This window comes from Mus musculus, chromosome 12 (assembly GCF_000001635.26).
Source record: "Mus musculus strain C57BL/6J chromosome 12, GRCm38.p6 C57BL/6J".
Lineage (NCBI taxonomy): Eukaryota > Metazoa > Chordata > Mammalia > Rodentia > Muridae > Mus > Mus musculus.
Window position 1 is genome coordinate 27,965,611 of NC_000078.6, and position 26,416 is coordinate 27,992,026.

A 26,416-nucleotide genomic window follows, 5' to 3' on the forward strand; every position below is an offset into this window, starting at 1 on the left:
ACTGATGTACCTATCTGTATCTGTACCAATACCATGTGGTTTTTATCATTATTGCCCTGTAATACAGGTTGAGGACAGGGATGATGTTTCCCCCCAGGGGTTCTTTTATTGTTGAGAATTATTTTGGCTATCCTGGGTTTTTGTTATTACATATAAATTTGAAAGTTTCTCTATCTCTGTGAAGAATTGTGTTGCAATTTTGAGGGGGATTGCATTAAATCTGTAGATTGCTTTTGCTACGATGGCCATTTTTACTATGGATTCATTGGCATGGGAGATCTTTTCATCTTTTGAGGTCTTCTTTGATTTCTTTCCTTGGGGACTTGAAGTTCCTATCATATAGATCTTTCACTTGCTTTGTTACAGTTAACAAGATATTTATATTATTTATGACTATTGAGACGGGTGTTGTTTCCATAATTTCCATAATCTCTTTCTCATCCTTTTTATCAGTAGAGGAAGGCTACTCATTTTTTTTCAAGTTAATTTTATATCCAGCCACTTTGCTAAAGTTGTTTATCGGGTGTAAATGTTCTCTAATACAATATTTGAGGTCACCTATGTGTACTATTGTATCATCTGCACAATAGTGTTACCTTTCCTATTTGTTTCCCTTTGACTTCCTTGAATCCATTGATGTTGAGAGATATTAAAGACCAGTGATTTTTGGTTCCTGTTATTTTTGTTGTTAGAAGTAGAATTATGTTTGTGTGGTTATCTTCTTTTGGGTTTGTTGTAACATGATTAATTTCTTGGGTTTTCTAGGGTATAGTTTCCCTTCTTATGTTGGAGTTTTCATTCTAATATCCTCTATAGGGCTGGATTAGTGAAAAGATATTGTACAAATTTGGTTTTGTCATGGAATATCTTAGTCTAACCATCTATGGTGATTAAGAATTTTGCTGGGTATAGTGGACTGGGTTGGCATTTGCATTCCCTTGGAGTCTGCACAATATTTGTCCAGGATCTTCTCACTTTTAGAGTCTCTGTTGAGATGTCTGGTGTAATTCTGATAGGCCTGTCTTTATATGTTACTTGGCCCTTTTCCCTTACAGCTTTTAGTATTCTTTCTTTGTTCTTTGCATTTAGTGTTTTGATTATTATGTTACAGGAGGATTTTATTTTCTGGTCCAATTTACTTGGTGTTCTGTAGGCTTCTTGTAAGTTTATGGCCACCTTTATCTTTAGGTTAGGGAAGTTTTCTTCTACGATTTTGTTGAAGATATTCTCTGGCTCTTTGTATGGGGAATCTTCACTTTCTTCTATTCCTATTAATCTTAGGTTTGGTCTTTTCATTGTGTCCTGGATGTATTGGATGTTTTTGGTTAGGAAAGTTTTGCACTTTGTTTTTTCTTTGACTGCTGTGTCAGCATCTTTTATGCCTGAGACTCTCTCTTCTCTCTTGTATTCTGTTGGTGATTCTTGCATCTGTAACTCCTGATCTTTTTGTTAGGTTTTCCATCTCCAGGGTTGCCTCTTTTTTGTGAGTTTTTAATTGCTTCTATTTCTATTTTTACGTCCTGGATGGTTTTGTTAAATTTCTTCACTTCTTAGATTGTGTTTTCCTATATTTCTTTAAGAGATTTATTTGTTTCTTTAAGGTATTTTATGTTTCCTATTTAAGGGCTTCCACCTGTTTACTGTGTTCTACTGTATTTCTTTATGGGAGTTATTTATGTCCTCTTTAAAGTCCTCTAACATCTTCATGAGATGAGATTTTAGGTGAGAATCTTGCTTTTTTAGGTGTGTTCGGGTATCCAGGAATTGCTGTGGTGGGAGAACTAGGTTCTGTTGATGCCAAGTGGCATTGGTTTCTGTTGCTTATATCCTTGTGCTTGCCTCTTTCCATTGGGCTATATCTGGTGTTAACTGGCCTTTCTGTCTCTGACTGGAGACTTTCCCTCTCTTTAGACATGGGGAGCTCTGTGAGCTGGGTTAGAGCAGGTCTTCTGGGAAGCAAACAGTGCTGTCTCTGGTTGCAGGGGGTTGGAGAGGCTCGTGAGTCCTAGTTATGTCAGGCCTTCTGTGATCCTGGCTACTGCAGATGTCCTGACCCTGGTTAAGGCAAGCCACCTGGCAGTCAGGCTGTCTCTGGGTATACGATGGAAGCCTGGAGCTCACGACTTGCCCTGGGCATAGTTTCCGGACTGAAAGGAAGATATATCACTGGCAGAGCAGATAGGTCCTGTGTTTGTTGGACTTCATGGGGGTCCCAGCTAGGGCAGGTATTGTAGTGTGTGGTGTCTTACCCATGACTCTGGTTATGACAGATGTCCTGGGAGTCAGGCTGTCTCTGGATATGCAAAGGAGTAGCTGCAGTTCTCATCTGTCCTGGGTGGTGTTGCAGACCAGAAGCTGTTCTTTCTTAAAAAAATAAATTGTTATATACAACATCCTGCAAATTTAGAAAAGAAATTTAAAAAAAGTTAGTAAAACTAGATAGATTAATTTATCAAAAGACAAATCCACAATGCAGTCCTCCATTTGTGCCAGCAGCAAACATTTTAGAGAGTGATAATTATTATCTTTTATTAGGAACTTAAATCTCAATGTGATTTTGAAACCTTGGAATGCCCCCCCTCTCATTTCTTGACTGTTTTCCACACCAATGTGGAAGCAGTTTTTCAGAATTCTCTGTTTGTCTGCTGCTGTACCTCAGGTTTTCCTCTGTGTAGTTCCCACTGCCAAGTGTCTGAGAAAGCTTGCTTAAGTTTGTGTGTGTGTGTGCTACCAAACTTTGGTAGTTTATGGTCTGTATTTTCTGTTAAATCTTACATTTTTCTTTCATTTATTTCAATTAGGATGCGTATATTTTTAAAAAGTGTGTACTTTTAAAATAGGTTTTCTGGTAACTTCATAGAATGTGCACACACACACACACACACACACACACACACACACACATCTTCAGCATGTGGCTACTGAGTCCTCTGCTGCCCTTCTGCAAAGTCACAATATGGTTCTTGTTCATTTGTGTGAAGACAGAAGACTCCATATGTATATTCTGGGTTTCCCTTGGTGTATAAAGAATTGAAAAGAAGAGCATAAAATGACCCTGTGCTAGACACATTTAGCAAGTCCATATACCACTCAGCCACCTGTTTCCTTGGCTCCCCAACCAATTGTCCAATGTCCATGGGCACTACAAGGCACTGGCTCTGAGAATTGTCCCTCTGTTCATGGTTTCCCAGGCCCTGAGAATTGTCCCTCCATTCATGGTTTCCCAGGCCCTGAGAATTGTCCCTCCATTCATGGTTTCCCAAGCTCTGAGAATTGTCCCTCCATTCATGGTTTCCCAGGCCCTGAGAATTGTCCCTCCATTCATGGCTTTCTCCTTGCCTGATGTTCAGGCACCTTCCAGCAGCACTTTTCTAATAATGCACACAAGCTCAAGAGGAATCAGAAGGCACCAAAGTCTCCCCAACCTTTAACTTAAATAAACAGCTTCAAAAGCCTGGTCTTAGCAGCAAGAAGCTCAGGTCTTCGGAGTTCTCCAAGGCTCACAGGGCACCTGTCTTCTTTCAGCCTTTCAGAAAGTGGCTTGACCTCCATATTCACTGTTGTTGATTTGGGAAAATCATTGAGTTATGGAGATATTTTCAAGTTGTAAATCACCCCTATATGGCTTTTCTGACAGTGTGCCTCACTGTCCATAGTCCTTGCATTTGTATAGGTGAAGGTACAACCGCAAACTAGATGGAATTGTCCAACTTTTGTCTGTGCTCGTTACTTTCATCCTGGTCCCTGTGAAAGAATCTATTCTTCAGTAACAATGGATTCCACACACTGTCATTGTGTGTGATAAAAGCTTCAGGAGGAACTAAGGCCCCTTCCTCAGAGAATAACCACAGAACACATGACTTCAGTTTTAATCAAATTCTACTAATGATATATTATAGACTAATATGGACACTTCAAATGTATACACTAATGGGCTTAATAAAACTATTAAGATTCTATTCTGATGAACAAAACTTACCTTCATCACTCAATGTTACCTACATACAAAGTGTTAGTAAGTGCTAAGCACTTAATTTTAATATAGTGATTATAACATTCAGCTAAAACAGCCTATAAACTGTCTTATTTTCCAGTTTACTAACACGTTATAATATACATCAGTCAACATTTAACTTTTGCATGATTGCTACTTAAACCTCTTCAAAGTACTCATATCCTCCAGGATAAAGCAAGCTGCTTGTCCTAGTCCATCAGCCCATCACTCAGCCCTCTTTCAGTCAGTCCTGGAGACACAAAGCCATGCCATTTATTCACTGATCAAAATGCATGCCCAGAAGCTGGAGAGATAGTGCAGAGGTTCAAAGTTCCTGGCTGTTCTTTCAAGGATCCTGAATTCAATTCCCAGCACCCACACAATAGCTCTCAACTGTCTGTAACTCCTGGTTCAGAGAAGCTGGTCTTTTCTTTTGGCTGCTGTAGGCAGGCACTGTTCATTGTGGTCCATACACATGCATACAGGCAAACCAGCCATGCACAGAAAACTTAACAACAAATGTTGGTAGCAACAATGTACAGTAGTCATTAACCCAGGATGCTACTCCAAAGAATTGTTTCACACAGCTCCTCTCTCTCACTTGCAGATGAAGTATTTCTGGCATATACCTTTCAAACCAATACCCTCCATGAAATTGACAATGAAAGTAAATTTTTATGTTTTTTTCAAGAAGAGTGGAATAAATATTCCTATACATTGCTTAAAATAAAAATAAGCATAAATTACAAGACCTGCTGAATAATTGCACAAATCTAGGCTTCTGTCATTGTTGGTGTTACCAGAAGCCAGTTTGGTAACAGGGGCAATCATCTTCCATCAACATTTATAAGAGTCTGTTCTAGGAAAACATCTGGAAAATAAACAGTCACCTGTAGAAATATTCTGAAATCAGCAGTGTTTAGTATTCCAATAAGATAAACCTGAGTTTTAAAAATCCACACATTATATATTGTCATGGTATGAAATGACTTGTACCTAGAAAGTTGATCTGAAGGCAGCTTGTTCTTCAATGTAATGTTATTAAGAGATGCTTATCCTCTAGAGTGAAAGGTGTTTAGACCATGATAGTATTACCCTTGGAAGGGATTGGTACAGTCATCACAGGACTGTACCAACTCTTGAGAGTAGAGATTTTTCAGATTTTAATTAATGTATGAATTTGTGTGTGTGTGTGTGTGTGTGTGTGTGTGTGTGTGTGTGTGTGTGTGTGTGTGTATCTGTGTGTGTACCATAACACACATGCTGAGGTCAGAGGAAAATTTTTGGAGTTACTTCTTTCATTCAGTTCTACTAGACTTCCTGGTATCATTCAAAGGTAGGTATAAGTACCTCTACCTGTGGAACTATCCTGCTGGCCCTCAAGTGGAGTTTTTATAAAACAAATCTACCTCGTGTTCTTGGTCTCTTTCCCTTTACGCTGTGGCAAAACCAGAGATGACCTTGCCAGCCATAGGAGCTTTCCTGTTTGAAAGTTTTAGCCACCAGGATTGTAACTCAAATTAATCCTTTTTTCCATCTATAAAGTGACCAGGCCAGGTTCAGATATTTTGTGATATCAATATTTAAGAAAGGAATCAAATATCCAAACATTGATATTTCTAGTGAGGCTTGAGGCTATGCCTTAGATGAACAATGTCCATATCTTAAAGGTAAATATCATTCCACCATAAATTCCATGAAGAAAAACAAACAAACAAACAAAAAGCACTTTCCAAAAGGAAGTTATCATATTCCTTGGATTGAACAGCAGTTGCCTTGTGAACACTGGTGTCATCACCCAGAGTGGATCCTGGCCTTCTTTGTCACTCTAACACTTAATACTTTGCTTTTTTGTAAGTGGTCGGTGAAGTCTTACTACTTTAAAACAGACAAACTCCAATTCCTTAAGAGTTGGAAGGAAAATGTGTCCCAATATAATAGTTGGTGAATTGCAAAGCGCCAAGCTCCAAAGAAAACAATCAGAGTCCACAGCAGAGTTCCTTCTTCTCCATGCCCTAGCATCTTCACATGTTTTAATGCAATCATTTCCTGTTATGTTTTTATGACAACCTAGCTTTCCCCCATCAGAACACCTACTAAAGATAGTTCTGAACAAGATGTGCTGTCAGTTAATAGCATTTAAAAATATATTCACAGTTGCCACCAAGAAGTTTTGTTTCTTATTCCTTTTTTTTATCTTAAAACTAGATGCTGAAGATGATAAAGTGATGCAAAGTTTTTACCCACTTTGGCACTGGTGTGACTTTAGTTATATACCCTATTACTATGGGTGTCACAGGTACCAAGGGACACACCTAAGTTCCTCACCATGCTTCAGGACCCAGGGCCCAAAGATCAAAGACAGCAGTCAGGAGGTCTGAAGCAGCATGTAGTCTATTCTGGTCTTTTCTAATCTATTCTGTTCTTTTCTTGTCTATTTTGGTCACAGATTTGTCTCCTCTGAAACAAAGTTCCAATCTTTGCACACAAACTCAAACAGAACAGCTCTTTGTAGAGTATAGTCTTTGACTTTTAATTCTGGGATGCATTCTTATGGGATCAAGTGTAAGGACTTGATTAAACTGTAATTATAAGACACTTATTTTTAAATTTGCAAAATAGAGGGAAAGGTTTTAAGATTTCTTATTTTAATATGTTTCTCTTTTTCTAGCCCCTTGCTACAAGGAATATTAAGAAGTACATGAGTAGAAATTGAAGATTTTAATTTAAGAGAACCCCCAAAATGTTCTTGTGTGTTTCCCCAGCGTTTTAGAACAGAATTTGTAGCTTGCAAGAAAAAACAAACAAACAAACAAACAAACAAACAAACAAAAAGGAAAGATATAGAAAAGAATGTGGGAAAGGCTGGTGTTGCCCTTGGAGTGACATTGAACTTTGATTCCCTCTTATTTCCTAGAATCACTCATACTCCCAAGGACTCACTATCAGTTACTAGTGGCATTAATCACACAGGAATAAAGCCCTGAATATGCAAATGAGCCCAGTCCTCTACTCAGCAGGGCCACCTTGCTACACCTGGAGAAAGTGGGCTCCTATTAGGAAGCATCAACTAATAGCTGCTTGCTTCTGAAATGTGGGTTAAGGGTTGCATTGGGATGGGCATGGGAAAGAACCAATGGATACCCATCAGGCTCTGCTTCACTGGGTATAAGTATATCCTGTTTCCATAAATCTGTTCTCCCTAAGTCTTGGTCTGGATTCAAATCTGGATTCTTACATGCATAAGCTTCATCTTGCAACTAGATACCAAAGCATAACCTTGAGGCCAGGAGTTCCCAGTAATTGGCATTAGACCCAGCACTGTGGGAAATTCCCTAATATGTGTAGTGGCAGGGGTTGCCAGAGCTATCTGCTCCCTGCAACCACCCTTTACATCTCTCATTCCATCTCCCTTCTGAGCTTTTGAGTTGATAGATACTTGGGTACATCTGAGAAATGATGGTTACCAAGGTATGACTCAAAGGAGACTATTTGAATTCAATGATGATTTGTTGGTCTTAAACAACCGGGCAAGTGAGATAACCAAACAAATTTTGCTCAAGGTATGTCTCAAAGAGAGTAGCTTGAAGAGTAGAGACACAAACAAGGAGTTGGTAAGCTTTCTCACAACCTGTGCTTTAGATGCCCTTGCCCCTCCACATACCTGCACCAGGACCTGCCCATCCTTCTGCTCAGCAAGAGCTAGTGCAACGTCCCTGACTGTTCTGAATTCTTTCTTTGCCCTCAGTCCCGCAGCTGGTTTGTCTCCATCTGCTTGCATGTGTGTCCTCCAAACATGCCCTGACCTCCCAGCAGAGGCAGATATCTCCTGTACCCTCCCCTTTCTCAATCCTGAGTCTTGTGTTTTACTTTGTTCTCAGGATGGGGCTTCCTAGTGAACCCTTCCCCATCCTTACAGCCTCCTCTCCAGCAGGTGCTCAACTGAAAGAGCTTTTGTCAAAGCCACCAGAGGCCACCAGCCATGTCCCAGAACTTAGTGAAAGACATTTCAAAGTCCTGAGCAACAGCTTGCCACTCTGTTCTCTCAGCAGTGTTTGACAGAGAGGTGCATCTCAGCCTTCCATCTCCATTCTTGTGATCCATGATTTATAGGTGTGCCACCTTCTAGAATCACTGTTCCTGGATTCTATCATTTCACACACTGCTATTTTGCTCTGTTTTCTCTCCCATTTTTCCCCTTAATTTTCCTTGGAGAATTTGGAGTGTAGAAGAATGCTGATTCTTGTCTTCATTGGAGCTGAGCCTTGATTTCACCCTTCTCCTTATGTTTTCTCAGGTGACTTTGTATTACATAGTAGTTTTATTTTGTTGTTGACATTTTGTTTGTGTGTTAGGGACTGAACCTATGCCTGGTGGTAGGTAAGCACTCTACAACTCAGTTCAACTCCAACCTTCAGGTAACTAAATACCACCTGGCTGCTGACAATTCCCAAACATACATTTCATACCCAGATGGAACCCCAGTGCTGGCATCCATGTCCAGGTATCTTATAAGGAGAACATCTTGGTTTTACAAATCAGAGTCCATAATGGTATTGAAACTCTACCCGGTTTATAACAACAAGATTTCAATGCATTTGCTACAGATTTGCTTTGAGACTTGGTTATTGCTGGCTACCCCAACTCCTTGAATACAATATCTCGCTTAGAATTCATTTCTATGTACCCATTGATGTATTTCCCATTCCCTTATTAATAGTTAAATTCAAAATGTTATCAAGAAGCTTCATCTAGCAACTGATGGGAACAGATGCACAAACCCACAGTAAAGCATTAGGTGGAGATTGGGAAAGAGAGAAAGGATTGTAGGAATCAAGGACACTACAAGAACATGGCCCACAGAATCAACTAAGCGGGGCTCATAGGGACTCATAGATTTACTGTCAATCACATATCCTGAATTGATCTGCACAGGTCCTCTGTGTACATGCTGGAGCTGTTTAGCTTGGGGTGTATTGAGGAGTAGTCTGGTACTGCTATGTATTTAAATGCTAAATACTGGCCCCCAAGATCTGGTTGCCCAAAGACAAGGGAGTTCCCAAGTATACCAGTCTTTGTTATGTAAACCTTGCTCCCAAATTTAAAGCTACTTGGTAAATAAAAGTGCCTACAGCCAATTACTGGGGAGAATACAGGTAGGCAGGTTTTCAGTTACTGGACTGTGGATCAAAGGTAGGGACTACTAGGGGGAAAAGAAGAAGATAAGAGGAGAAAGAAGAAGGAGGGAGAGAGAAGAGAGAAAGAAGCCACCATGAGTCCAGGTAGATCATGAACACATGACCAGAAGAAGTGGAGCCTGAGGACAGGCTGTTGGAAGAGAAATAACCCCACTGAGACTTAAACAGCAGGTACTTAGGGAGCAAAGCTGGGAATTGAAAGTCTAGCACATAGTAAAATAGATTATGGGTAACTTGCCCAATAATTGTTCTAGAGTTGATTTTTAAAATCTAGAGGACTCTGCCTTAAATACTGGTGGGCTGGCCAGGTCATATTAATAACTCATAGAGCTATTAAATAATATTTAAATTCTATTTACAGGGGTATTTGAGGGATGCATACCAGTGGGAGAGGGAATATATCTCTGAGTCTTTTGCCTGCTCTTGGAACCAATTTCCTCCTATTGGGTTGCTGCTACATCCACTCCAGTAGTGACAAGCGCGACAGGCCCCCGAAAACCTGGGCGCTGTCCCGAGGCAAAAAGTTCACAGAAACTTAGTCTCCTGGAATCGTGGCATCCTGTATAAAGAATGCCCCAATGTCCTTGCTTTAGTTGGTAAATGGATCTGTGTGCTTTCCCTTAATATGGCTTTATTACAAGTGCTCCTAAGGATTAATATTTTGACATATAGCTAAGTTAGTTTCTAGGCAGTCCTTGATTCAGCCTTCGGCATGGATAGCTAAGTCACTACCCTACACAGAAATTTACCATGATCTAGGAAGAAGGAAGTTTGTGGCCTAAAGAGTAACCAGAGTAGAGATACTTAGAACTATAGGTAGCTGAGTTACACCCATACACAAACAAGTATTTACAATGGCCTAGGGGGAAGGTGTACTATACAATAGACTAGAGTAGGAACTATGGCAAGGGCACAAAGCCCTTGCCCCTGGCTTCTAAGATTAAGTGGACCTTAGGGGGAGCTGTTTTTGATCCCAGTTGTTAACATTGAGTTTTACCCCAGTTGGTTCCTGCCAGTTCTTCCATATTTGTATTGCTTTGTTTTGTGTAAGAATCCAGTAACCTCTTTGTACCTTGCCGGTGTGTCACCCAACTCCCCTATTTTCTTCTGTATAAAAAATTTGACAAATTACATTCAGATCCACACTCCCTTGTGTTGAGTCTGTCTGTCAATTCCCACCGACTCCTTGCCCACCTGTGACCAGAAACCCGTTCCACGCAGACAAGGGACCAAGAGGATCTGCGGCAGATTGCCTTGCCCAGCCTTGATATGAGGTTTTGTGCCTAGACTTATTGTAACTTGTTATGCTGTATTCAATTGACATCACTGGAAGACCTGCTTTTTCTGAAGGGGACAGGGAGCAGTATATCTGGAGGAGGTGGAAGGTAGAGGGGACTTGGAGGAATGGAAGGAAGGGAAATTTCAGTCGGGAAGTAATACATAATAGAAGAGTTACAAAAAGGAAAGACAGCATCTTCTGTACTGTAAAATTCTCCCCAGATGACATACCCAAATATTCATTCAATCCAGAGCCAATTTTCAAGACTGAGACCAAATCATGTCACTTCTTTCCTTCCTACAATACAACTGACTTCCAATACACTCCTCACAGTAGTGTCCCCAGGCAAGGTGTGATTCCTCTCAATGCTGTGCTCACATCTCTAGACTCCACATAGCACTTGGGGCTATAAACTTCAGCACCTCCAATCTGCAGTGTTTCCTCCTCCATATTCTTCTCCTTTTTGGCTTCTTTCATTCTTTCAGGTTTTAGCTTTGAAAGCTATCACCAGGCTGGTGCTCAGTCAGTAGAATTTGTTCATGGGCATGAAGAGCTGAGCTCAGTCTCCAACACCCACATCAAGTCCAGACACACATCAAGTCCAGACATTAGTTTGTGTGCATATGAACCCAGTGCTGTAGGAGGAAAGAGAGACAAAAGATCCCTGGAGCTTGATGGCCAGCCAACCAAGCCAACAACAGTGAGGTCCAGGCTCAGTGAGAGACTCCGTGTCAGGGGATAAGACAGAAAGCAAGAGAACTGTGCACAGATGTCATCTTCTGCCTCCACATGAACATAGAGAATGCAAACACGCATCCATATATCAAAGTTCATGCACATGTGTGCAAAACACACACACACACACACATAAACACACACACAGAGAGACAGACTTATACGAACCCTCATACCCACATTTTCATTTCTCCCTTTCCCGAAGGACTGTTCTCACCATCAGCCTCCAGATCTCATGACAAATCTCACACTGTAGGTGGCCATGGTCACACTGTCTCAGAAGAACCAGGATGCTGAATATTCTGCTTGCCGTTACACATAGAGTAGTCACGGTCTAGACTCATTCAATGAGCAGTCAGCTGATTCCTCAAGCGGTTTTGCATTCACTAAGGGTGTGTTCTTTTTCACCTTGTCCCTCTTCACCTTTCACAACATAGAAGAAGAGGGAAACTCACTTTTTATCATCCACATTGACTCTGATAGTAAGTCAGAGTCAATCATCCAGGCCCCCACAGGCAGGCGAAGGAAGTACAGTAGACCACAAAGATCAGAGGGCCTTTTGGGTGAGCTCACAGTCTGGGTCCTGAGGAAAGGGTGAAGTTGTAAGGAGCTCCCAAGGCGGTGGCTAGGCAAAAGTTCCAACAGGGGGTGCATCTTTGTCCCATAGCAGTGCTGAGTCTCTGCAAGCAGCCTGGACTTCTCTCGCAGTAGCAGTTTGAATTAAATGTAATAAGGCCCCGCATGGGAAGAAGACCTCGAGGGGCTGGGACAGAACAGGCGTAAGGATCCTTACACTTCAGTTTTTCTCCACAGGTCATTGCACTTCAATACCCTCATCCTCTGTATGTGGCTTTGTCGGGTGCGGGGCTGTCATCTCTATTTCACAGAATTCAAAGACAGCTGAGTCAAAGCCTACTGCACATGCTCCTGCCTTTCTCTCTTCTGTGGGTGCTGTGTGTCTCCTCAAGCAAAGAGCATGCACATCAGGAAAGGCTGTCATGGCAACTCTGACACTCCCTTCATACTGACCCATTTGGAATTTTTCCTATTTAATACCAAGACATGGATTAAGAGGTTTGTTTGTCCTTAGATTTTCCTTTCATTTATTATGAGGCCAAGGAGTCTCTCAATAAAATATTCCACGGCCTTGAAATCCTTGGCTTTTCCCTGCTTTATAACATACATGACCACAGGCTCTGGGTATGTGGGTTTCCTGAGAGGCAGGCTGTTGTTAGCACTCAGTGGCCATAAATTTAAGTGTGCTTAGGTTAACTGAGTATCCTGTTAACATAATCATAGCAACAGCCAGCCTTTACCACAAGTATGTAAAAAGACAAGTTGTGTAAATATCGTTTGTGAATTCCTAAGCTGCGGGAGACTCATGGGAAGATGAAACAAATGGGAAGAAAGTGAAAAACGAGAGGCTGCTTCAGGAGTGAATCTGTGTGAGGAGAAGCCATGCACCTCATCACAATTGTCTCCAAAATTATGCAAGCAAGGAAAGGAGCTGTCACATCTCCTCCTAATTAAATTCATACATTTGTTCCTCTTCAAAAATGGCCACACACTCCATCTGCCAGTACAGCATGCTTGGTGTTTTCAGCCAATACTCTCTTGCTGAGCTGTTCATACCGAGTCGTGGGGCACAGAGGGGCTGAACTGTAGGAGCAGCTTTCTGAAGAAAAAGGGTAGAATGGTCTGTGTACATCTGAGTTATTTATCTTCATTTTTTGGTGATAAAAAAGATCAAAAACCACATGAAAGATAAACCATCAGAAAGTTTGAGCTGTAGGCACAGCACTGACAGGCTGAGGAACATTTTTAGTGGTATGGTAATTTGGTGGAAGCGCCGTGATTCTTTTTAACAGCTCATATTAAATCAGAGGAGTTGTTAACTACAGCCACTCAAAGAAAGCACATCCCATGAGCATGCTCTGCAGCACGAATGCTTAATCTGCTAGGTGCCTTTGTTCTGAGGTGCCGCCTGTGACGCAGAGTGCCCCTTAGACTGTCTGAAGGATGTGAAGGCAGGATGCCTTTGCCCACATGGGCTGCCTGTGTGAAGCTCACGAAGCCCTTGTCTGTAGTCCCAGATGCAGGGAAGCATTCTGTGTGGCTCCAACCCTCTTGCTCTCCCACAGTAACTCCAACCCCTTTTGTTTCAGGCCGGCTCTTCTCTTTTACTCATTTCATAAGCAACTGGTTTTTCTTAGTCTATCTATTCATTCCTTCTGCAAGAATTTGCCCTTCTCCAGCATTCCAAGTACCAGTCATCACAATTCCTTTCCTCAGGAATGAGCCGTTCTTGTTGTCTAACAATCTATGAGTAAATGAAAATTTCAGACAAGTGTGATTTTTTAAAATAATATATAGCACTGCAGTGTCTGTTAACTTTATTATTGCTCTTATTTTTGTTAATGTTGAAATCTATCGTACTTACTCTATAATTTTATTACTGAGTATTGCTTCTTGTAATTGTCATTGAAGGGTCAAGCGAACTTTCTCAAAGTGAGTTACGCACTATCCCATTCAAGGTTGCTTACTCACCTTGCATTGTTGTGTCTGCATGGCATAGTCCACCAAGTTAATGCTATCACCAGAAAAAAACTTGGTAGGGTTGAGTGCATTCAGAAACTCAGTACTCTCATACCTGAGGATAGTGGGGATTTCATCTACTCCTGAACAGGTTCCTGTCCGGGAACATGTGACCATGACACCCCATGGAGAGTACTGTGACAATCAGTCACTTAGTGACAGGGCCTGAAGCCCCTCCACCTCCACATGCAGATCCGACCAAGCCAGTAGAAAGCATCTGCTTTTAGACCCTACCCATCCCAAAATGTATATAAATAAGATCCTGTCCAAAAGGAACAAAACACACATGAGTTATTTCATCAAAGACTGACTGAGAGTGTCTGTTGTACAGAGCTGTAACACACTGGAGACGAGAATTCTCTCTGGAAGCTTTTGTTGCCAGAAGCTACTCAAGCTCAGCTGTGCCCTGCTGGCCAACTGAGTCCCACCGCACCACAGCAACTCTGGAGTGGCAGCAGCTGTGAAAGAGACCTGACAGCTCACCTTGATCTACCTCCCCCTCCCCTTTGGAGAGAGCAACAATTTGGCCACTCAAGCCCACAGGCAGAGCCCTTTAGATCTCCATGGATAGTGTCCAGTACACAGACCAGAACGTCCTCATCCCTATTCAGATTTAAGTTACATACATATTAGGATAATGAGGATTCCATACCATCTCTAGGAAATAGCTCAGCAGTGTGGGACAGGGACCCCCCCTCCCCAAGTTGCGTTTTTACCTTCTCTGGTTGTTGATGGGTCCGTTCTTGTGCAGACTCACTAATGTCATCAGTTGTTGAGAGTGCATGCTCGCAGTGCCTGTGCATTGCTCAGAAGACAGATTCTACAGCTCTTCTCCTTCCAGCTCTTATAAGCTTTCCACTCATCCTACTCCTCCCCGGAACTTTGGACAGAATGCCATAAACACCGTGTTTGGGGCTGGGCACTCAACTGTCCAGTTTAGCCACTAGAAAAAAAAAGGCTTCATTGATTAAATCTGAGAATGACAATTGTCTATGGATATATATATTCACCAGATAGTGTTTTAAGTAGTACTTTGCCATGGGTAAGAGCAATTGATGACTAAATATGAACAATAACTAAGATAAAATGCTGAATAACTGTAGGAATTTGCAATCAAGAGAAGGTAACAGTTTATATTTTCTTGCGGAAAAAAAAAAAAACTAAAACATTCTTGCTTTCCAGAACAATGAGGTTACCAGCCTGAAAATGGCAGTCGTATATAAATCCTCTTATCCCATGGACAGATTCTGTGAAGATCAGCAGCTATGTCTCCAAACACAGGTGAGTGTATGAAGCTAACCATGAGAGGCCAATTCTGATACTCAGAACACTGCTGGAAGGCCAGTATTGCATAAAATTCTATTTACCATTGTATAACATGGACGGACCCATGGCTCTGAGTCTGTCAATCATCTAACAAGTGAGACGAGCTTTACTCCAATCTGGCTGATGCTCTCTGGCCGTTATCAGACCCATCTAAGTTTATTATTAGGGCAAACCACATTGATCTATAGACCATTGGATGAAAGAAGTATGTAGAGGAGATGCCATCCTACAGCTGGTAGATCTTAGGCCTTCTGGTAATGATTACACCAACTTAACTGACGTATGGTAACAAAACCAACAAGGACCCACCAAATAGAAGTTAGCCAGTCATTTAGTTGGGTTGACAGTGATTATGAACTTTTATCCCAATTAGTGTATCTTTAAAAGAATGCTTAATAAGGCATTAGATGGGTCTTTGTACAGAGTTCTTGTCTTAGTTACCATTCTATTGCTGTGATGACAGCCATGACAAAGGCCACAAATAAACTGCAGCTTGTTACAGTTTCAGGAGGTTGGTCCATGATCATCATGGCAGGGAGTATGTTCACAGGTAGACAGGCATAGTACTAGGGAAGTAGCTGAGAGCTCATATCTGTTCCCCTAGATACAGGCAGAGAGACAGAGCAAGACAGGTCTGACGTGGATTTTGAAACTTCAAAACCCATTCCCACTGACACACCTTCTCCAATAAGGCCACACCTCTTAATTATTCCCAAACAGTTTCAGGGACCAAGCATTCAAATATTTCATCTTATGGCCATTCTCATTCAAAGTACTGAAGTATCATGGTTTGAGTGGCCATCTCTTTAAATTTACACCTCTGCATGGAGTTTCACAGTGAACTTGACCGATTTATTCTGGTCAGAAAAAAAAAAGAGCTGTCTTTGAACATATCTAAAGCACTTTTGATTCTTGCAAACAGGTTTTTTGTGCTTACAGAGGCCATTAGCACTGAAGTCATTTAACACAGAATGCACAAACATTGGTCGGTCTCCCTGGCACTGCCTGCCTTTCTGAGATCAGTTCTAACCAATGACATCGCTCTGAGGGAATGCTTTGCATCTGTGAAAATGATCACTTACCTAAAATGGTCCGGGATGCATAGTGTAAAGTATTTTATTCCAGGATAATAAAGCAACTGCTTGTTGCCTGAACCTCGGGGAACAAAACTCATTATCACTACAATCATTTTCCCTTCATATAGCATTTTAGGAGCCCCAAGAATCACCAGCATCCGCCAGCAGCGACTGATTCAGTAGGCTGGGTAAAGAATTCAAAATGCAAGAAGCCAGAAGCATCGTGGTTCATTTCCATGGCCAAATATTTGCAAGTGTGTATTCCAGGGGTTTATAGTGCTTGTATCACTAGTGTTTCTTTGGTAGTACAAGCTAAACTGTTTTCCTTGAAGGGAGGTGAGATTCATAAAACCACAGTGTTCTGTGTCCTGTGAAGCATGTTAACTATCTGTTGTAAAAGCAAATAAATGTTTATGGCCTCTGATGTTGTGGTAAATACAGTGGCACTGTTATTTGATGGTCAACCTCACATGGGACAGTGCAAGTAATGAAAATCACAGGTCCAGGATCAATGTCCCAGGATTTGGGATGAGTGGATGGCATCACTTTGTTTTGTTTTGCTTGGTGTTCTCACATGCAAGTTAGGATACAAGCATGGCATACTTGGAAGAGTTACAGCAGGCTTGATTCAGATGATCGCAGAGGGAACCCAGCAAGCAAGCACTGCAGATTTCGATGATCACCACAATTGACAGTGCCCACAAAAATTGTGCAAGACAAGGGTAGAGAAATGGCTTAGTGGTTAAAAAGTACTTGCTGTTCTTCCTAAAGTTCTAGGTTCAGTTCCCAGCACCCACATGGCTGCTCACAACTGCCTATATTTCCAGTTGCAAGAGATCTGACAGCCTCTTCTCATTTCTATGGACACTGCATTAAAATGGCACACCAACTGTACACTCAGGTATACAACATACGCATATGAATTAAATAAATGCATAGGCCTTTTTAAATAGTTGGGAATGCATTCTATATTTAATTTATTCATTAATTTTAATGTAACCAGTAGTTAGTGGTGAACACACTCCACTCTGATAGATACCATGGCTAAGTAGGATGTGAAATATACCCCAAGAGAGTTTAAACATGAGCAGCAGAAGAATCATAAACACAGGGATCTTTGTAGTGATGGAATTATATTCTGTATGCACAATATACATTGTACAATGTATGGCACATCACAAAAACACAAGATAGTAAAAGAGAAAGAAAGCAGACATAACCCAATAGACACTGGAGGTGATAAACCCAGACCATCAAAGAGCCAGGGAAGATTAAAAAAGAAAAAAAGAAAAAGCAGGGAGCTCTTCTCTTGAGAAGTATTCACATTTGGGTAAAAGGTTAACTGAAAGAGAGAACCATGGGCCTAGCTGAGAGATGGGCTTTCTAGGCAGAAGGCAACCTCTGGGCTGCCTTCTCAGGCAGTGGGGGCGTGGGAAGTAGGCTTCAGTGAGCAGTGTAAGTCCTGAATCCAGGAGAATTCTTTCTCTTTATTTTGATTGTAGGTGAGAATTCTAAACTCTAAGTTTTGAGGATGTTAAAACATTTTTTCTAAATGGCACAAGTGCAGGATTTGAATCTCCTGGAAAAGGGCCAGGAGAGAAAGACAAATATCACATTATTTCATAGTTTATTGTTTATACTATGGAAGCATTGGTGTCTTAAAACTTCAGCGGGCACTAGTGCTTAAAGGTCATTTACACATATGTTTAAACAGCATTAAGAAGCATATCTAATGATGACAAGGACAGTCTTAACTCCACTGACACAGATCATCCATTACATAGGACTGCTGTCTCCCTGTTTAAAGGGAGAGGGCTGTGGAGTTGGCTTAGCTGGTAAAGTGTTTGTCACTCAAGTATGAGGGCCTGGGTTAGATGGCCAGAACCCGCACACAGAAAAAGTCAGGAGTAGTTATATCTGCTTGTAATCTAACTGTTGGGGACAGGGAGACAGGAGGATCTTGGGGCACCCTGGCCAGTCAGCCTGACCTAATTGCAGAGCCCCAGATTCTACTGAGAGGTCCAGTCTCACAGAAGATGGATAGCTCCAGAACAAATCAACCTGAGGCTCGTTAGCATTTGCTTTTAGAAGTAAGTGCACATATACATGCACTTCTTGTGCATGTGTGTGCACATACATAATACATGTGAAATCCAGAGCATGAGAGCTCCATCCAGGGGATCTGAAATGAAAGCCCTTTGGAAGTTTTGTATGTGAGATAGTTCCATGAAAATGATATGTCTCCACAAGCTAGAGCATCCCTCTGGCCTGTGCAGGTGGATCTTAAGGAACAGACATGCACACTCTAAGAGTGTTCTTATGCATACAATATTACAACTCACATTAACTACAAAGCATTCCTTATATGCAATAACCAGTATCTTTTAGCTCACTTGTACAGGCATTTCTCTACAGAAAACTGTTTCTCAAAGCACACTTCCTGTTGATTTAAATGCTCATAAGCTTGTTAGCATAAAATGAAAGAGAGAGTTTGACAATTCATCCAGACAACTGCAAATGCAGCATTTTAATTATTTCGTGTATTTTATGAAGACAATATGCACCACCCGTACTCCGCAGCTTTGCATCTTTCCAGATCTTTGGCAGAAGAGTTCCTGCCACATCTCCAACAGATGGCCTGCTGATTTGAAAGCCCCATGTTCACCAAAAATATTGGAATATGGTAAAAGTTGAATTAATAAAATTATATGCAAACATCCAACAAAACTTAGTATTTGTGCCAAATTCAATATTCATTTGGAGCTCCTCACCACTAGATCCTGCCCAAGCCATGGAAATGTATTCTTAAGACTTCTGCTGGCCCCAACATGGAAGCCAGATGGGAGATTTGATTTAATCTGGCCCTATTAAGCTGAAGCATATTTCTGCCCCTGGTATTCTGTGCCTCCCCTCTGGCTTTAAATGCTACAGCAGACAGGTCTCAAGTATGAACTTTGTGGTGATTTGACTCACAAAACACTATGGCCATAGATGGTTCACAGCACTGAAATCTTGTCCTGGTTGTTCTTTGTGGCTGTTCTGAATGTACTTGGGTACTGAAAAATATTAACCTTTACTTAAGAGGCACTAGTTTCACTCCTGTCTCCCAACCTCAAAGCTGTCTCTAGACATCACGTAACATCCCCTAGGCACGGCCACTGATTGTTGAGCACCGCTGCGGGGGCTGATTTGAGGGAGACAGAAGCTTATTCCATCCCTGTAGACTGCTTCACCCTCACCATCGCACTGTACCGCTAACGGGCTTTAACTCACTGCAGTAATGAAAATTTACTATTTGCATTGTCTTTTACCAATTTGTGGACTTACTCAATCCTATTTCATCAATAATTCCAATCAGAAATTCCAAAAATGTTCAAGAAAACCTGTTTTGTCATGGTATTTTTCTCCCATGTGGCTGTCCCTGGAGAGTGTGGTACAGACTAGACAAGATGGCTCATTCTATAATCCCAAAACTAATGGAGCTGAGGCAGGAGGATTTGAGATACTTACTGAGTTCCAAGACAGACAACAGTGTGACTCCCTGTCTCAAGAAAAACAAAGGGCTGCAATGTATATATATATGATATAAATATAACCAGTACCCCCGGAGCTTGTATCTCTAGCTGCATATGTAGCAGAAGATAGCCTAGTTGGCCATCACTGGGAAGAGAGGCCCCTTGGTATTGCAAACTTATATGCCCCAGTACAGGGGAATGCCAGGGCCAAGAAGCAGGAGTGGGTGGGTAGGGGAGCAGGGCGGAGGGAGGGTATAGGGAACTTTTGGGATAGCATTTGAAATGTATATAAAGAAAATATCTAATAAAAAGTTTTTAAAAAGGATGCCCAGGGAACCAAAGAAAGCAATTCAACAAAAATCAGAACAGCAAGCACAAAGGCTTGGAGTTTAACACAGATTAAAACAACTAAATATTCTATAGCTGATTGATAAGATCAATAAAAAAGTATAATAGAAAGAATAAAAAAATTATATATGTGTGTTTGTATATTTATATTTTATATGTATACATGTTTGTGTTATAATTTATGTTTATATTACATGTATAAATATATGTGTTTATACATACATGTTTTATATAAATCATTATATATTAATATATATTAATGAATGGGACCAAGAAGAATGACTGTTCTATATCCCCTTTGCCTCCTATTTAACATATATTGTATACTTATGCTGTTATCAGATTTCCAGCAAGAAGAGTTTATTATACTCATAGCATAGCAAATGGTTCTTCTGCTCACAAATGTACAAGAAGGGAATCATGATTCCACCATTAACAAAAGTTACTCCACTGATAGCAAGGGAATCTAGATGACTATTTCGGATTCAACTTTGTCCAGTGAATGAGTGGTTAAGTGTTTTTTCTTCTGATGATTGTACTCATTAGTATCAGAGCTAGATTGACAGTCTCTGTCTTGCTTGCAATAAGGACTAGATTTCAAACTTATGCCATTGAGAGGATCTTCCCTGTCTGGTAAAGACTGCTGTGAGATCCAGAGAAGCCCTCTGTGTAGGTAGCTTCCCTGTACACTGACCTCAGCACTCTCAGGTGCCCGGGACCCTGCAGAGAAATAGCAGATTGACAGTCGATTGTACACTTTGAACTTACACCGGCTTCCTCCCAGTGCCTTCCCAAATTAAGTGAGAACATGAGGGAAAATTGAATCTTGAGGAAGAATGTGTTCCGAGGCAGAATGTTCTAGTTTTGTTTCTCTTGCTGTGATAAAATATCCTGACAAAAGACAACTTAGAGAAGACAGTGTCATTTGAGTCCAATTCCAGGTTAAAGACCATTAGTGTAGGACATCAAAGAAGGAACCTAAAACCCAGTATCCACAGTTAAGAGAAGAAAGGAAGAGTAAATGCTTAATATTGCTTGCTATCTTGGATAACTTTCTTTTCTTGTACTGTTCAGTACCCCCAGCCTAGGAGCTGCTGTCACCCATGTTGTGCTGAGTCTTTGTATATCAAGAAACTCTGAGGACAGCTCCCCCCCCCCCAGACATGTCCACAGGCCAATCTTATCTAGACAGCTCTTCAGAATCTTTCCCAGGCAGTTCTAGATTCTGGCAAGTTGATAGTTAAAGATGACCAATGCAGAGCCCATCCAAGATTCTAAAGAGAAGATTCAGGTCGGTGAATCTTTTTGTTTCTTCTCCTTTCCTATCCAAACCCCATTGTCAAGCCCAAAATTCGAAGGGCTTTTGAAGAATGAGTCTGTAAATGATTTTGTACCTAGATGTCAAGTTTACGATCCTAGCTAAAATATATGTGCATCTGGGCATGGGGGGGAGATGCTATTTTCTCCTCTATACCTCAAGAATTGGATACCATGAGGCCTGTAGCAAGACACCAGCTGGGCTTGAGCTTGTCCTGTCATCTGTGACTCATGAGCCTTTTATGACTTGACAATGGATTCTTACCTTAGTAACTACCCCTCATGTTAATAGTAGAGTGCATGGCAAGACAACATATTTTATGCCACTCAAACAAACTGGTCCAACTGCCAGACCAAAATAAAATCTCTGAGATTGCAGGCCCTGTGGAAGCCTGAGGTGTGGGGACTGAAGGGTGGACAGAGAGCAGCAGGCATCCTGAAATTTTGTATGGCTCCTTTATTCAAGAGTAAACTGGGGTCTTCACTGAAACCCAATCTGACTCATGCCATTGTTGCAGCCACCACCACCACCACCGCTGCTGCTGCTTCTGCTGCTATCAACTCCTCTGATAGCAGAGCTAGCATTTACAGACTATTATTATTATTATTATTATTACTACTACTACTACTACTACTACTACAACTACTACTACTACTACTACTACTACAACTACAACTACTACTACTACTACTACTACTACTACTACTACTACTACTACTACTACTACTACTACTGACTCCTTACCATCTTTATCTGCTGCTCCAGACTTTTGATACCATATTGAATCTTTCAGAGGCACACAGTCTTGAGGACTGCAGACACACCCAGCCTTGTTGGGTGATTCTCAGTTTCCACGTGAAAGTCAGCTACTGTAGGATTACTCTAACTGCTGAGCAACCCCATCTCAAAGACTGTGTAACAACCAGACTCTTAGCCTCGCTGGTGTTGGACAGCTGTTGTTACTATTTCAAGGTAAGCTAATTTAATAAATTCTTTTATTTATTGTTAAAGGACTGTTTTATTTTTAACTTTGTGTGTATATGTGTGTGGAGATGTATGTGTGAGTCAGTAGGTCTCCTAAACCTGTAGGTACAGGCAGTTATGAGTTACGTGTGGGTGCTGGGAACTGAATTTGGGTCCTCTGGAAGAATATGCTGTGCTCTTAACCACTAAGCCATTTCTCCAGCTTCCAAAATGATTTTAATACACATAATAATTGTGTTGGTTCCGTTACTCTAGAGAACCCTTACTAACATACCCTCTCTGCAGGAGGGTGGTCCTCTGAATGTTTGTGGTTCTCTGAAAGCTATGATGTTTTCAATATTTGTCAGCATGTCTTTTGCCCCTACTACTCCAGGAGGAAAATGCTGAATGCTGTGTTGCATTTATCTGTCAAGCTCCAGTATTTAACAAAGATCTGTCTATACTAGGAAAGTGAAACACTAAGAGTTAAAAGAGCAAACACATAATGAGAAAAGAACAAAATGTGATGGCTTAGCACATGCTCAGTGCAGAAAGAAGCTCTGCCCTCGCCTCATGTTATACAGATGCACACATGTGCACATGCATGTACAGAGAGAGAGAGAGAGAGAGAGAGGGAGGGAGGGAGGGAGGGAGGGAGAGAGAGAGAGAGAGAGAGAGAGAGAGAGAGAGAGAGAGAGAGAGAGAGAGAGAGAGAGAGAGAGAGAGGCAAGCGGGCTAATCTGGGCATGCTCCCTTCCCAAGGACATGAAGTTCTCCTTTCACAAAAAGAAAATGTGCAGATTATGTAATTTAATAATATATTAGAGCAACACAGGATGGGATAGAGGTGTTAAAAAATCAGACAGAGTCTCTATTAGCTCTTGACTGTCTCAGCAGCTCTAATTAAACCCTTGTACACACTGTTCCTGCTCCTGATGGGAGGCTCCCTCATCGTCTCTCTGTATTTTGAACTCTGTTTCAGACTAAGGCACTAGAAGATGAATTGAAGCATACAGCTTCCCTAGGTGAGTCACAGCCAGTGCTTAAAGTGTGTAGAGTGTGTGTTTATATCTTTTCTTACATTTTTATTACATTTGTATTTAATTATTTTATTAACTTAAATCCCATCCATTACCCCCTTCCCAGTCCCCCCTCCCACAGTTCATCATCCCATTCCCCCCTCCTCCTTGCCTCCAGAAAGGGTGCCCCCCCCCAGCATCCCCTTTTCCTGCAGCATCAAGTCTCTCTAGGATTAGGTGCATCTCCCCCACTGAGGCCAGACCAGGTAGTCCTCTGCTACATATGTGCTGCAGGCCTGGAACCAGCCTGTGTATGCTACCTGGTTGGTGTCTCAGTCTCTGGGAGCTCCCAAGGGTCCAGGTTAGTTGAGACCGTTGGTCTTCCTGTGGGGTATCTCTCCCCTTCATCTCCATCAATTCTTCCTCGGTATTAACCAAGGGCCTCTCCTCCCATTGATGACCGACTAGGCCATTCTCTGCTACATGTAATGCAGCTAGAGCCATGAGTGCCACCATGTGTTTTCTTTGATTGGTGATTTAGTCCCAGGGAGCTCTGGGGGTATTGGTTAGTTCTTATTGTTTACCCTATTATAGGGCTGCAAATCCCTCCAGCTCCTTGGGTCCTTTCTCTAGCTCCTTCATTGGGGACCCTGTGTTTCGTCCACTGGATGGCTGTCAGCATCTACTTCTGTATGTGTCAGGCATTGGCAGAGCCTCTCAGGAGACAGCTTTATCAGGCCCCTGTCAGCTAGCTCTTGTTGGCATCTGCAATAGTGTCTGGGTTTGGTGGTTGTTTATGGGATGGATCCCCAGGTGGGGCAGTCTCTAGATGGTCATTCCTTCAGTGCCTGTTCTGAACTTTGTCTCTATAACTCCTTTCATGGGTATTTTGTTCCCCCTTCTAAGAAGGATCGACGTATCCACACTTTGGTCTTCCTTCTTCTTGAGTTTCATGTGTTTTGCAAATTGTATCTTAGGTATTCTGAGCTTCTGGGCTAATATCCACTTATCAGTGAGTGCATATCATGTGTGTTCTTTTGTGATTGAGTTACCTCACTGAAGATGATATCCTCCAGATCCATCCATTTGTCTAAAAATTTCAAAAATTTGCTGTTTTTAATAGCTGAGTAGTACTGCATTGTGTAAATGTACCACATTTTCTGTATCCATTCCTCTGTTGAGGGACATCTGGGTTCTTCCCAGCTTCTGGCAAATACAAGTAAGGCTGCTATGAACATAGTGGAGCATGTGTCCTTATTACAAGTTGGAACTTCTGGGTAAATGCCCAGGAGGGGTATCGCTGGATCTTCTGGTAGTACTATCTCCAATTTTCTGAGGAACCACCAAACTGATTTCCAGAGTGGTTGTACAAGCTTGCAATCCCACCAACAATGAAGGAGTATCCCTCTTTCTCCACATCCTCGCCAGCATCTGCTGTCACCTGAGTTTTATTCATGATTCTTTTTTATCTTTCTTTGTACTTGAGAATTTCATACTTGCATAGAATGAAATATGTTCATTATCTACCTCCATTTCCCTTCCAATTCTCCCAAATATCACCCAATTTTGGCTTCTCACAATTTCATGTCTTTCTCCATTTTTGATTACTCACTGGTCTCTTAGTGTTGCCTTACCTGCATGGCTCAGGGACCATTCACTAGAGCATGGGAATTCTACCAGTGGCCACATCCTCAACAAAGAATAATTCTCCCTTCCCAGAAAATGTCTACTGCAGAGAATTCAATTGTAAATGGATCAAGGACTTTAACACAAGATCTGAAACCCTGAAACTGTAAGATGAAAAAATAAGGAGCCTGCTTCACTTCACAGACACAGGTAAGGACTTTCTGAATAAGACTTTCTTGTCACAGAAAATAAGACTAATGATAGACAAATTGTATCTCGTGGAACTAACTAAAAAGTTCTGTACAGGAAATAAAACAGTGAAGTGAGTGAAGACGCTGCCCACAAAAAGGGAGAACATTTTGCCAGCTATTCATCCAATTAGTGTCTACAGTATACAAAGAATTAAATAAGAAAAACGGATGAGGGGAAGAAACAACCCAATTAAAAAGCTACAGAAGTACTGATTGCTTCTGTAAATGTAAATGGTAAAAAGTACTCACCATCTTTAGCTACCAGGAACAACAGCCAGAATGGCTGTCACCATGAACACAGCGATAACAAATGCTGGTTATGATGTGGTAAAGGGCACCAGTCATTCACTGTTGGTGAAGCTGTGAATTGCTGCAGATATTTTGAGAGTCTAGATAATGCTTTTGTAAAAAAAAACTAGAAATAACTTTATTTTATTTTATTTTATTACACGATTTTGGCTTAATAATTTCTCTTTTTATCTTATTTTATTTTAAATTATTTTAATGAACTCATTTGAGTATTTTATGTATACAGACAACGTTTTTTGATCATATTCACCCTCATCCCTCCCCTAAGTACACCCCCATCTAATTTCATCCTCCCACCACCACTGAGTCCTATTTGTGCTGCACATATATGTGGGAAGTACATTTCTGAACATGAGCTGAGCACCCTCAAGAATTCCTTAAAGTACAGGCAGGACCATGGTGATGAAGCAAACAGAGAAGAAGGTTGGGGTTTCGAGACACTGGGAAGTCTGGAACCTCTGGAACTGTAGGCCAGCTTCCGTGGAAAGACTCGGGATGAGAAGAAAAGCAAGACAGGCAGGCACACTGTTGGAATTAAAAATAAAGTGGTGCTTTCAGACCCTGGAGTCCCTGTAAACAGATGAACCACAGTTTTGGTTTAATGTAGGACATTAAATACAAATATAGATACAATTCAATAAATATAAATAGATAAAACCAGCATGTGGGCTCAACGCTGAATGTTTCATAGAAATGCCCATTCACAGGAGCTGCCCAGGCAGCTCAGGATGAATAGACATCAGAATATCATTGACTGGGCTAAAAAAAAAAAAAAATCTGTTCAGAGTAGTGCCCCACAGGGGCTACCAGGGAAAGCTAGGCTCTACCAGCCAACACTCTTGATCACCTCATTAGCGTAGGCCA

General features: G+C 41.4%; 2 long non-coding RNA genes across 4 annotated transcripts in view; both read left to right on the forward strand.

Annotated features, from left to right (window-relative positions):
* Gm45941 overlaps positions 1–19,491 on the forward strand; it is a 39,060-nt gene extending 19,569 nt beyond the window's left edge. For all 3 annotated transcript variants that reach the window (XR_381389.3, XR_381390.3, XR_381388.3), the window contains 2 exons: positions 14,984–15,082; positions 16,332–19,491. This is a non-coding gene — a long non-coding RNA (predicted gene, 45941). The remainder of the gene's footprint in view (positions 1–14,983; positions 15,083–16,331) is intronic.
* Positions 19,492–20,758: 1,267 nt separating this feature from the next.
* Gm31025 overlaps positions 20,759–26,416 on the forward strand; it is a 32,558-nt gene continuing 26,900 nt past the window's right edge. Inside the window, exons 1-3 of the long non-coding RNA XR_381391.3 lie at positions 20,759–22,356; positions 23,330–23,372; positions 25,086–25,202. This is a non-coding gene — a long non-coding RNA (predicted gene, 31025). The remainder of the gene's footprint in view (positions 22,357–23,329; positions 23,373–25,085; positions 25,203–26,416) is intronic.